Below are 12818 nucleotides of genomic sequence, written 5' to 3' on the forward strand. Positions count from 1 at the left end.
TAAAAAATGATGTATGAATGGCTATGGAAAATTATGACTCCTACAGCACAGTCCTATGCATTACTCAAAAGGAAGTTCCATTGCGTTCTATGGGGCTTACCCCCAAGAAAGCGTGTTTAGGATTGCCATTGCACTAACACAGGCAACCAGCACTACGAACATTTGTATCCAAGTGTGTCACACGTCACACATGCAAATAAGAAAAATCCAAAAGTTGTCAGATATGCAGTTTTGAGAGAGACTTTGAACCACTAGCTAACAGCAGAAGTACTGAAAAAGATGAAGTGTTTGAAATGCACTAAGGTTTCTACCTTGAAACCTCTAAATGTCTTGTGTTGGGGTTTTTCTCCTGTACATCTCCCCCATATACACAGACCATCACCTGAGGTTCTGCTTTGGGTTCCCAGTTTGTCACAAGATCATCCACAAAAAGCAGGGCCTTTTCAGCAGAGGCCCTCCAGCTGGAACCAAAACAGGTGCCCACATCATATACCTTCAGGTATATGGCCAAGACATGACTGCTTAAGGATGCTTTTGGCACTGATAGCTGGCTAGCCCTGTGAGCTTGTTTTACTTTCATATTGCCAATTAGGCTATCGTTATTTCTGATTTTATTTTGATTGTTTAATTATGATTTTAATTGCTGGTTAATACATAGTATAATTTTTGTTGCGCACCACCTTGGGTCCTCTGGAAGAAGGGTGGTATTTGTGCTGTTGTCTTAAATACAAAACTAAAATGACTGTTTGGGAAGCCACAAAGTTTTATAAATGCCCAATGATCTTCTACATTCATTACAAGTGAAAAATACTTTTAGCCAGAAGAGGAAAAATATACAGATTTTATTTTATTTTTTAAGTCAACTCTATAGACACTTCAAAATATGCATTTGGAGGATTCTGCTTGCCGTCTGCAAGTCGGGAGCATCTTTGAAATGCGAAAACATCCCCTCGAGTTTGCTCAAGTTATTATTGCAATTACTTATTCGTGATCACCAGGGCACTTCAGACAACTCAAGCAAAAACTAGAAATCTGTTACAGTTCTATATGCTGGATGCTAAATAAGTTTTTTTTTTTTAAGTGCACACCCAAGAGAAAGAAATTGCCCATGTAGTCAATTCACTAACAGCAATGCCTGCCTTTTTTTTCTATTCACTCTGCCACCTCAGGTGTAACCTCTTTTCTCCCATCTCCAGGCTCACTCAGCAGCTTGCACTCTCCTCCTTCCTTTACTTAAAATATTTATAGCCTCTCTTTGGACCTTATCGGATCTCCAAGGTAGCATACAAGATTAAAAACCAAATGCAAATAAAATCCATATAACCAGGGAGAGATACAGATGTACAGCCAATCCCCAACATGCACCAAATGCCATGCCTGGAGACAAAACATAAGAAGAGCCCAGCTAGATCAAGCCAAAGGCCCACCTAGTCCAGCTTCCTGTATCTCATAATGGCACACCAGATGCCTCAGGGAATACACAAGACAACAAGAAACCTGCAACCTGTTGCCACCTCCTTGCATCTGGCATTCAGGTATAGCCTACTTCTAGAACCAGGAGGTTGCATTTACCCATCATGATTTGTAACCTGTGATGGACTTTTCCTCCATAAAACAAATTACCTTTCTCAGATCTCTGTGGCTGGGTTCTAAGGGTTTGAGAGAACAGAAATGGTTTTGACTGGCATCAAAAATTTCAGGAAGTGGGCACGATTAAAATTATTTAGGGAAAAGAGTTCAGCAGTCTGGGTACCATAGCAGAAGAGACCCTGTCTTAAGAAAGCAACTTCTCATAACTGATGTCCAGATGCTTAGGCTAGGAGCCTAGACATTGCATTGTTTTGGAGATTAAGGATGAACAGATGCTTCTTATGACAGTTTCAGCCAAGCTGGAGACAAGGTGAAATGACTGACATGCTCTTCAGTTCATCCTGTTCACTCCAATGGCCAATGGGTGAACATGTACAGAGTTTGTAACACAAGTCTTGGGACACGCACAGAACATGCACAGAACAAAGAAAAAGAACTTCTTTTAGCTCACCAAAGGAAACTAACTTTAAACCATTTTTGCCCAACGTTGAAAATACACAACAGGGATAAAATGTGTACACCTGTGGGCTGGGCAAAAATGGGTTAACTTATGCTTGGACCCACATGAAGAATGTTACACTTGGACCCACTTGAAGTACCAGGTCTTGCCATGCTTTGACTCAAGTCCTTGGCAACACAATGAGGCTTCTCCATTCCAATCCTTTTGGGAGCATTTCAGCTGCATTTTCCTCTGTTCCTCAAAACCTACCTGACAATAAGGACAGTGATGGGAAAGAGCTGCTGTTGCATTGACTTGGTCCAGGAATGCTGCCGGAACTGCCTCCCAAACACCAGGACCCCTGGGAATTGTAGGTTCCCAGAGCTTCTCACTCATTAGCAAGCTTCCATAAGCCCTGGATAGCATTTTTCAGGGATTCTGGCACCTATAATGTTGCTGAAGGCAGGGCCTAGGAGAGGGGGGTAAAGAGGGTAATTTGTACCTGGGCCCAGGGTCAGAAAGGGGGCCCAGGAGCCAAAGGAGGGGGTGCAGAAATGTCCTGGGATCTTATATTTTCCAGTCTCACTCACTGCCCACATGGGATGCTGGGGGCATTACTGTGGGCACATGGCAGGGACTACTGCCAGGAGCCATACACACCAGGCCCAGGAATGCACATATTCCTTAACAGTGTCACATCTGGGAGGAAACTGACCTGCCACATTAGCTCTTTGGCTTGTGGATCTGCTAACCATGAAGGAGTGTATAGGAACTCAGAGACACAGCTGAGGGACTGCAGCTGCTGCAGACGTCGGTTTTGGTGTGCACAGGACACGTTCCATTCTAGTGTGAGCCTAAATACAATGCTACTAATCTCCTACAATGATTTTCTATATTTGAAAGATTTTAGAGAGACTAGGGAGTGTCTTTGATTTTCCGTATTTCTGTATCTAGCTGCCAACACCAGGCAGGCAGGTAGACCAGAACTATGCATTGGGAAGACTGGTAGACCTGGGCTCCAAAGACTATTCTGGCTGTTGCACTTTCCCCCTGCCTGTTTAGCCCCCATTCTGTCCATCCCCCATTGCTACCCTCCACTCTGTTTCATCCCCTCCCTCTTTGGGAAGGAGCCCAAAAGAAATTTTGTACCCCCTGATAAAATTCTTGGGTGCCCAGCTGCCTTGGGTGCCCTTCAGGGAGAAAAGCGGAATATAAATAAATAAATAAATAAATAAATAAATAAATAAATAAATTCCTCTCGGAGGCCCTGGCTGAAGGCCTAATGAACGCAGCAGTACTCACGCACTCTGTAGTCCTAAGTTTCAAACCCACCCTAAGTTTCAAACTTAGAGCCAAATCTTATCCAGCTTTCCAGCCCTGGTATAGTCATGCCAACAGGATGTGCCACATTCTGTGGTGGGAGGGTAGTTATGGAGGTTCCTACATAGTAAGGGAACATTTGTTCCCTCACTTAGGTGCTGTGTTGAGGCTTGCACCATCCCTGGAAAGTTGGATAGGATTGGGCACTTAGGCTGCAATCCATTGAGTTTAAACAATTCATTGGCTGGCACTAAATAAACAGTACCTGATCCGGCATATGAGAAGACATAGCTTGTGCCCAGAATGATTTCCTGTAACCACGATACGTAAAGGACAAGCATCTCATCTTGAGAGAAGCTCTCCTTTTTCCACCAGTTCTTTATAGGCTTTCATATCAGAGCAAATACAGGCATTAAAGGAAAGACAGAAAACCCACATTGTCAGTTGATGCATCTTACAGGTGGTCCCACGTGAGCCCTCCCAACTCTGAGGACTCCTCCAAGTAAGGAGAAGAAATCAGAAGTCTCTCCTTTCAGCAATTCCTTCAGTATAACAGGTACACAGAGGTTTATTTTATCTCTTTTCCTTTTCTTTAAAATCACAAAGGAGTTATTCTCTGGGAGCTTCGTCGTGTTTGTTTTGCAGCCGCCGCAGTCGGGCAAAGATGTTCTACATCAATTTGAATTCATTGGGACACGAGCTTTACTTGACACCGCGGTGTCATGTTTAATCCTGTAACTGTCCTCTGACATCCTATTATGCTATCACTGTAGCATATTCAACATCAATTCGGGACTTCGCAGACCAAAATCTTGCACTCTGTTTCCATCAGGCAAGTCCCGTCTCCTGCCCTAGCTGTTGTCTTACAATCAGTTGTGCAGTCTCGGGAGATTTCCTTGCCTAAATGACTCATCTCTTATTTGGCCAATATGCTTTAAAGGTTTTGCAAATGGGACCCCAGTTTCCCTGCTGTCTTCTTTTACCAAAGTTTGTTTGTTTGTTTACAAGTTTGTACCCCACTTTATCTCCCTCTTGGGCATTCAAAGCAGCTTGGATTGGACTATTAAAGAAACAGATACCGCAGATGCCAGTTACCCTGCAAATAGCTCAGTTCCTGCAGTTTGCAAGTTAGCTGCAAACTGCCTGCAGGAAGCTAAGCTCCCGCAGTTTGCAAACCTGAATAAATATAGGGAGATAAATGTTTGAGGGTCTTTTTTCTGGTTATTATTACTTATCAATCAATCAATCAATCAATCAATTCTTTCTTTCTGTTTAAAAAGTCTGGTAAACCTAAGTGGGTCTCGAGACAGTATTGTTTTAAAAAGTGGGTCCCAGTGCTAAAAAGTTGGGGACCACTGCTCTAGAGAGAGGAGGCTCTCTTGGTGAACATTGCATCCTGAGAGCAAAAACCCTTGAGATCCCTTTCATATATTGTGAACTTCATGTCAGGCTATCTTCTGCAGATAAATTGGCTAGCCTCTAGCACTCGTTCCTGGCCCCTTAATTCTCTAATCCTTTAGGAACTGCATAGAGGCAGAAGTCACTAATCATGTCTATTTTTGTTCGGTGTTCATCCCGTCAAAGCAAGGCATGCAGCAGCCCTCCCTGCAATTTTGCATTGATTAATTCTGTATGGGCCCCACAAATCTTAATCAAGGGAATTGCCTTGGGCTTCCTTGGAGAATTTTCCTGAAGACAAACATGACTCAGTCCTCAACCTCAAAACACAGCGCAGTTCTCTTAGGAGAGATAACACATTCGTCCTTTTGAATATGCAAGCTGCATTTCTAACTTTATAATTCAAAGGGTTTAGTTCTGTGCACTGAAAGTCACCTGTAGCAAAGACTGATATGGTCTACCAACTGGGATAAAACTGAATGAGAGGGTTATAGCTACCCCTTGAGCCCCCTGTCACCAGTGTCACTGCTTTGTTGTAGCTCCCCTGAGCCCCAAACAGTCATGCAGATGAAGAGTTTTGGTTCCAGATTCTGTCTTATCCTCTGCCAGTAACGAAGACGTGTGTTTGGGGCTGAGACTGTATAGATCAATGGGAAAAGACCATTCTTTGAACTGCCAGATAGGGATGAGAGGGGAGGAACCCTTGTCTGAAGCCCTGGAGATCCAATGCCAGTCAATACCGAGGATATTGAGCTTGGTGGATTAATGGCCTGTCTTAATAAAAGCTTCCTAAACTGTATGGCCAAATACTCTTTCAACAGACAAATAACCAGCAGAGAAACTCTTTGCGCCAATTGACCACCAATAAATGCTCCAAGACTCAGATAGAACCGTCCTTGGTTCACTTTTAAAAGAGATGAATGCACAGTCATTCACACAAACACACAGTCATGTTTATGGACACCTGTGTGCATAATGCTCTACACACATGTGCACTTGTGCATTCAGAGTACTGCTGAATTATACAACTCTGCCTATCACATTGCTTAGCATTTAACCTGAAACAATACAGCAGTGTTTCTCAACCAGTAGTACTTCAGTGGTGTTACATGCAGGATCCCCAGACCCCCGCCACCTGACAGTGAGACCAGCAATGCAACACAACAAGCAGCCATAAGAGGCTTGGCTCAGGGGCAGAGCTCCAGCGTGTGCTTTTCACAAGTTCAAAAAGCCCTCCTGTCCACTCTGAGCCTCTTACTGGTGTTTGTCTCATTGCATCTGGTCTCCTAACCCATAAGTGACTAGTGATAACACAATCACCAGATACTTCTGGTGGTACTTCCAATAGGTGGACCATGCAGAGGGGACAAATGTTGAGAAACGCTGGGATAGAGAATGGTTACCAGGCTGAACACTTCCTAAAACTTAATATTTCAGAGGAACAGGGGAAAATCTGGTACCGAACTGGAGATCAGCAGTGAAAGGATGGAGCTCAGCAACAACCTCCAATATTGCCTGAGATCAATCTTTGTCAGCACCTGCTTGCTAGAGGGGAAAACAAGTCAGAAACTAGAGAGAGGGGGTCATTTTTTTTTTGGCAAACTGGGAACTACAATCTAAAGGGAGACTGGGGAGAGCTGAAATATGTTTCCTTCCTTGCTTTTAGCACTCAAGGTTAAAAAAAAAAACTAAGAAGAAGGGGTACATGTCAGAATGAGAACAAATGCCACGTCTTCTTTGATATTCTGAGAACGCAATGCTGTTTGCTGAAACATCTATATACCAATTCCCTCTCCCTGCCTCTCTCTGTGTATGTATGTATATATAACTTTTTTTTTTTTTTTTTGCTTTTGCTTCACAAGTTAGATCTTTCATTTCCCCTGACTTTCTTAGTAATGGAGTGCACAATCAGGTTCAAGCTGTGGGCAATGCAGGCGATGGGAACAGTGCTATTCCTCCATGCTGGAGCCATTATCGACAACAATAAAGCAGACATGCCCAGCAAAATAATCCAATACTGTATCTCGCAGCCAAAGTCACCCAGGAATTTGTATTAGGTGAGATCCACAGGGAAGAGCTGTATTCAAAAAGGAAGGCCATTTGGCAAGGCTGTTTGTTTCCCCTTCTTGTCTTCATCTGTATCCAGGGCTGAGCTACAGAAGTTCAATGTGTTCCTAATAGTGTATTCAACACTTGCATCGGATGCGGAGAGAAAACTGGCACGATTGTTCAGTCCAGCTGCCTGTGGTCAGCTGCGTTACACTTAGCAAATGAATTTTTAAAGCCATTTGCCACAGGGAGACAAAAAAAAATGGAATTAATTCAAAGCTTCATGAGCACAGTACGATAATGTGTTTTATTATTATTTATGAAATGTGTAATCAGTTGCCTTTCTAACCTCCCCAAAAAAGTGCTCAAGGCAATGCGCAGGATATTAAATATTAGTTTTAGAGTCTAGGTAGGGAGTCAGGTAAATGTAAAAATGATCTCGCATTACAGGTGTTGCTTCATACAAACTAAAATTGACACATTGTTCTCACTCAAAGTTATCTCCTGTCCTCTACAAGGGGCCCAGGTGGTATATATAGTTCATAGAATCATAGAAGTTGATTCTATGATTCATAGTAGTAGTTCATAGAATCATAGAGTTGAAGGGGCCGAATAGGTAATCTAGCCCAACCCCCTGCCTTAGGCAGGAAATCCTCTTAGAGCATCTCCAACAGGTGTTTGTCGAGCCTCTACTTGAATATCTCCAATGAGGGAGAGTCCACCACTTCTCTCGGCAATCTGTTCCACTGCCAAATCGAGTTGATTGTTCTATCCTCAGAACGACCCTATAAGTTAGGCTGAGTGACAGTCCCAGTTAAGTTTTTTAAGTGAATAAATACCAGATGACCCAAAATCAGTCAGAAGCTCCATAGATTTATCAAAAAAAGGCCAAAAAAAAAAAAAAGACTCATCTTTAATTTCAGAGCCAATCCAAATTCATCACTACAAACCAATTCCACCAACCAACCCAAAGTCCTAGTCCCTTGAACACATACCATGTCATTTTCTCAAGGGCTACTGGCTCTTCCCTCTCCTGATTGCTTAAAATTGGACAGCTAGTTTCACCATGAAAATACCATTGTGGTTGCTGTTGGATCAGAACAGAAAAAGGCAACTAGACACAAAGGAGACTTTCTGAGAGTCACAGCCAAATCCTATGCTTGACCAACCTGCATGCTGCAGTGGCACCAAAGAAATTTTTTCTTACCTAATTTGACGGTCTCTGGTCCTCAGTGGGCCTACCCAGATCTACACCAGCTCCTTTGCTGACATAAATCTAGTAAGTCGAAGAGGGCATGGCAGGCATAGGATCAAGGTGGTTGCTGCCAATGCTGACATCCTGCCTCTCAGGTGGCACCGGCCCAAACCCCAAACTGTTCCACCCCACCCTAAACGTCTCACCTGGCAACTTATTGGCATGGCAGATGATGTTTGGGCTGTTGGGCAGTCTCCAGAGCTACTCCTTAAGCAGACTGTGGGATGCAATGACAGATTGCCAGATCTGTCCTGCTTCCTATCCATAGGATTGGACTGCCATAGTAGTACAGGGTGTTGGAGTATTAAGTCCTGGATTCAAAACCCCGTGCAATCACGAAATTCACCGGTGGCTTTAAGCCATCAGTCTTTCTCAGCCAAGAGTGCCTTATGGGATTGTTGTGAGGAGACAAGGTGGGGTAGAGGCCACAGATGCCACCATGAGCAATTTGAAGGAAGGACAGAATCAAAATAGTGGGTGGAGAAACCGTGAAGAAATGTCACTTGTCTTACAGAAACGCCTACTTCAAATTTCACATTTTTGTTTTAAATGCCTTGTTTGTTTAAAGTGACAGCCTTAGGAATGTGCAGAAACTCATTTGGTTTCCCTTGAAAATTCTCAGATGTTTGCCTCGGGAAGAACCCTGAAATTTGCTTGAAAATTCACTATTCCAAGACTTTGCTGCCACCCTTAATTAAAAACTCAATAAATATAAGTTAATTAAGAATAAATGCAACCATTTCTCCCTCCGTGAGCAACTCAGAATCATGCCTTTTACTCTGTGTAATTAATACTTCTCATGACTTTGCTGTCAAAGAAAGTAAAGTGGCTACTGGGGGGGGGGGAATAAAACCAACACTAGTTTAGAAACACTTCCAATTTCAAATGATAATTAAGAAAACAAAATTGTCAGGAGTGCTTCAGCAGAGTGTGAAAGTGCCTTCATCAACATCTCTCATTGCTGTTCTTTCCTTTCATGCTTGCTTGTGTTACTCCTAGGAGTCCTGTTGGAGTCTACACATTATAATTGGACACAGGAAGTCCTGGCATTAGCAAAGTTTTACAGGGTTACATGGATGTGCCTGGAAGGTTGATTCATGAAATTGCACTGAGTCACCCACACATTAATTGTCTAATGCACATACAACCAACTGCAAGAATTGCTACCTGATGTGTTGATTTGTGACCTTATGTACATGGTGCTGGACACATGCCAGTAGAGCATGATCCAGGCCATTCTCATGGAATTTTGAATCAGGCTGATAGCAGGGAAGCCACAGGCTCCACCAGCCTTAGGGAGAAGCCAAAACTTTGGCTCATCAGAGCCATCATCTCCACCTTGCTACCTCTCTTTTAACTGGCTGGCTTAGGAGAAGGCTTGCTTTCCTTCTGCATCCTGGAAAATTCCATGCCTGGCTGCACTTTGCCGTGGTCAGCAGAACCGAACCAGTAAAGAAGCCACAGCCTTAGAGCTTTCTGACTTTGAAGTGAACAAAGTCACAAAAGAGGTGCCTTCAACATCAGCTTTCCTCACCAACCTCAAATTTATATCAAGAAGTTGCATGATAATTGAGGCTCAGGTCTCCTGAGCAATCAAGGAATTCTCTGCCACATCCTCAGCAAGATGCAGAACAAGAAGGGGATGGACCGTTAAGTAATAACAGAGAGGGCCTTGAGCTCATTCCACAATAACGTCTGTGCTTCCCTATGGGCATTTTGGTTGTCAAAAAAGCTGGGTCACAACCCCCTTGTGTTTTCTGCTCACCTGCCTGCCATTACCTGTGCTCATGAATTGCTCAGATGCCCAGCAGTGCTGCATCGATCACTTTTGCTACCCAAGAACTGCTGAGGCAGGCGGCACAGGGACAGAGCACCTCTTTCCAGCCCTTCGAACACCCTTCTCCTAAGCCCCCTTCTTCTGTCTCTCATGTTCAGTTCATATTGACAATAAGCTTAGTGTTCTATTTTTCTCTCGTGCATGTGTGTGTGTGTGTGTGTGTGTGTGTGTGTGTGTGTGTGTGTGTGAGAGAGAGAGAGAGAGAGAGAGAGAGAGAGAGAGAGAGAGAATGCCAAGGCCTCTTTAGTCTATTTTTAACCTTACTACTTTCCTACTCCTTTCTCTACCTATTTCTGCCTGTTTCTGTAACCTTCTTAGGGCGCAATCCTAACCCCTTATGTCAGTGCTTTCCAGCACTGACATAAGGGCAATGCAGCTCTGAGATAAGGGAACAAACATTCCCTTCCTTTGAGGAGGACTCTGTGAGTGACACCCAACTGCAGGATGCAGCACATGTCCCATTGGCACTGCTAAGCCAGTGTTGGAAAGCACTAATGTAAGGGGTTAGGATTGCGCCCTGACTCTCCTTTCCTGCTACCACAAAAGAAACACTGGTTCTTCAAACCACTACTCCTTCCTGCTTTCCCTATATCCTGCTCCTCCTCCATTGTCACCATTGTGCCCCCTTCTCCCTGTAAGGATTTCCTTTCTCTCTTCCCTTCTGCCTCAAAACTGCTGCTATTTAGAACCTGGTTGTGCAAGTGGGTGGCAGCCCAATATGTGCATTGCTTAGTATTTTACTTTCTGTGGCAGCAACCGTTACCCTGCACAGGCCCGATCTTGTCTGATCTCGGAAAATAAGCAGGGTCAAGCCTGGTTAGTACTTGGATGGGAGACCGCCTGAGAATACCGGGTGCTGTAGGATTACACCATGATCTGGGAAGCTAAGCAGGGTCAGGCCTGGTTAGTACTTGGATGGGAGACCGCCTGGGAATACGGGTGCTGTAGGCTTATACCAGAGTCTTTCGAGACTGAAGGTTGCCAACCAACCTTACTTTCAGTCCCCCGTCCCAGTTACTGTTTATTTTAAAACCCCACAATGCAAGTGACCTCTTTTTGCACCCTGCCTCCCTTCTCTTTTCATGCCGTCCCATTGAGCCTCTTCACCATGAACCTCTTCACTTATAGTTAAGCCTGCACATGAAACAAATTTCCTCCATGTGCACGGTCCATGTAGCCAGTAACACTCCACATTTTATTCTGCACACTGCTTATGGTTGTTTTTCTTTAATTTCTTTGAAATTCCTAATGAGTCAGTTGACAACAAGGAACAAGGAGAGGAAAAGTAAATAGGATTTAAATCTGACAGTTAAAATGTTATTTTTGTTTATTAATACTTGGCATTAAAAAGGTCTGTTTGTCTTGGGTTTTTTGAGCTGCATTTCCCAAGGAACAGCCGTAATTGGTTTAAAGTTTTCTTTGCCTTACATAAGGCTGCTGTGATTCCTGAGCACGTACTAAGGTAGTCTGGCAGGCTGCTTTCTCCTTGCATCATACTTCATGTATTTCTGCTTACCAATGACAGGGCCGCGTGAATGTGCATCTTTTCTGAACATCATCTCTGCTTGATTTGGAGGCCATCATCTTCTCCTGTGCTGTGATCCATGCGACTGATTGTCAGGGAGAAGACTGTCCACAAGATTTTCAGCAAGAAGATGTGGAAATCCAAATCCAAAAGGAACTTATGCAGCCCAAGCCAGGGGAAAACAGCTGGGATTCCATTTCTACCAAGTAGCCCAATACGAAAAAAATCTTATATATGATGATCTTTGTTCCAAAATATGCCTCTGAACTTTGATATGGACCCACAGGCCTGGCCTGCCTGTCCATTCCTTTTGCACTCAACTCCACACCACTACCTGACCCACATCCTGCCTTTTCCCTCTTGGGCTCAGCCTCAACTGGACTACTAACAGGTGCAAAAGGGGCAAGTCTCAGCAAGGCAAACTGAGAGGGTGTGAGCCACATACTGCAGAACAGGGCAGAACATTCCGCGTACAGCAAGATACAAACTGGACTTAGGTGAAAGAGAGATGAAATTGTACGGGGCAGTGTTTCTCAACCAGTGGTACTTGAGATGGTGGCTGGTGGTACCCACAGGATCCCCAGACCTTTGTTTCCTGGCAGCAAGACCAGCAATGCAACATGACAAGCAGCAGTAGGAGGCTTGGCTCAGCAGGCAGAGCTCCAGTATGCACTTTTCACATGCTCAAAAAAGCCCTCCTGTCTGTCCATTTTGTCATGTGTTTTGTCATGTTGCATCTGGCGTCCCAATCTGGAAGTAACCGGTGATGACATCATCACCAGTTACTTCCAATGGTACTTCCAATAGGTGGACCATGTGAAGTGGTATGGCGGGGAGTGGGGCAAATGTTGAGAAATGCTGCTATGGGGGCAGTGAAAAGATGGCCAAAAAAATGCAGGTGACTGTTGACTTGAACACAATTCATAAGAACATTTCAGCTCAGATCTAATGGCAAGCGATTGCTTTGGATGAACTATGAATGGGTAAGTAGTCCAAGAAAGCTCAGAGTTGTAGCTATCTGAGAGCCCAATCCTGAGCTCTGTGCACCGGCTTACCGCAAGGCACCTTTGCAAGCCCTAATGCCGGGCGAGCGCCCATGCTAGCCCAGCGCTGGCTGGCATGGAGCTAGCACTGGGCGGGAGCCTGGCCTCCGCCGCTCGGCAGTTGCACGAACTGCCGAGCAGTGGAAAGGAAAGCGGAGACATGGGGGGGAGGTGGGGAGGAGGTGTTCTGGGGAGGGGAAGGCAGGCAGAGGGTGGGGAGAGGGAGGGGGAGGCATGCCGGAGGGAGGGAGCAAGGAGGGAGGGAGGTGGGACCGGTGGAGCTTTGCTCCACCAGATCCTGAACGTCCGCGTCAGGTTCAGCGCCTGACACAAAGGCTTTTTCCTCACCGCTGACCTTCTGA

General features: G+C 44.6%; 1 pseudogene; it reads left to right on the plus strand.

The window, feature by feature from the left end:
- Positions 1 to 10630: 10630 nt before the first annotated feature.
- LOC136663464 (5S ribosomal RNA) lies at positions 10631 to 10753 on the plus strand (annotated as a pseudogene).
- Positions 10754 to 12818: the final 2065 nt, after the last annotated feature.

Source organism: Tiliqua scincoides, chromosome 12 (genome assembly GCF_035046505.1).
Source record: "Tiliqua scincoides isolate rTilSci1 chromosome 12, rTilSci1.hap2, whole genome shotgun sequence".
Taxonomy (NCBI): Eukaryota; Metazoa; Chordata; class Lepidosauria; order Squamata; family Scincidae; genus Tiliqua; species Tiliqua scincoides.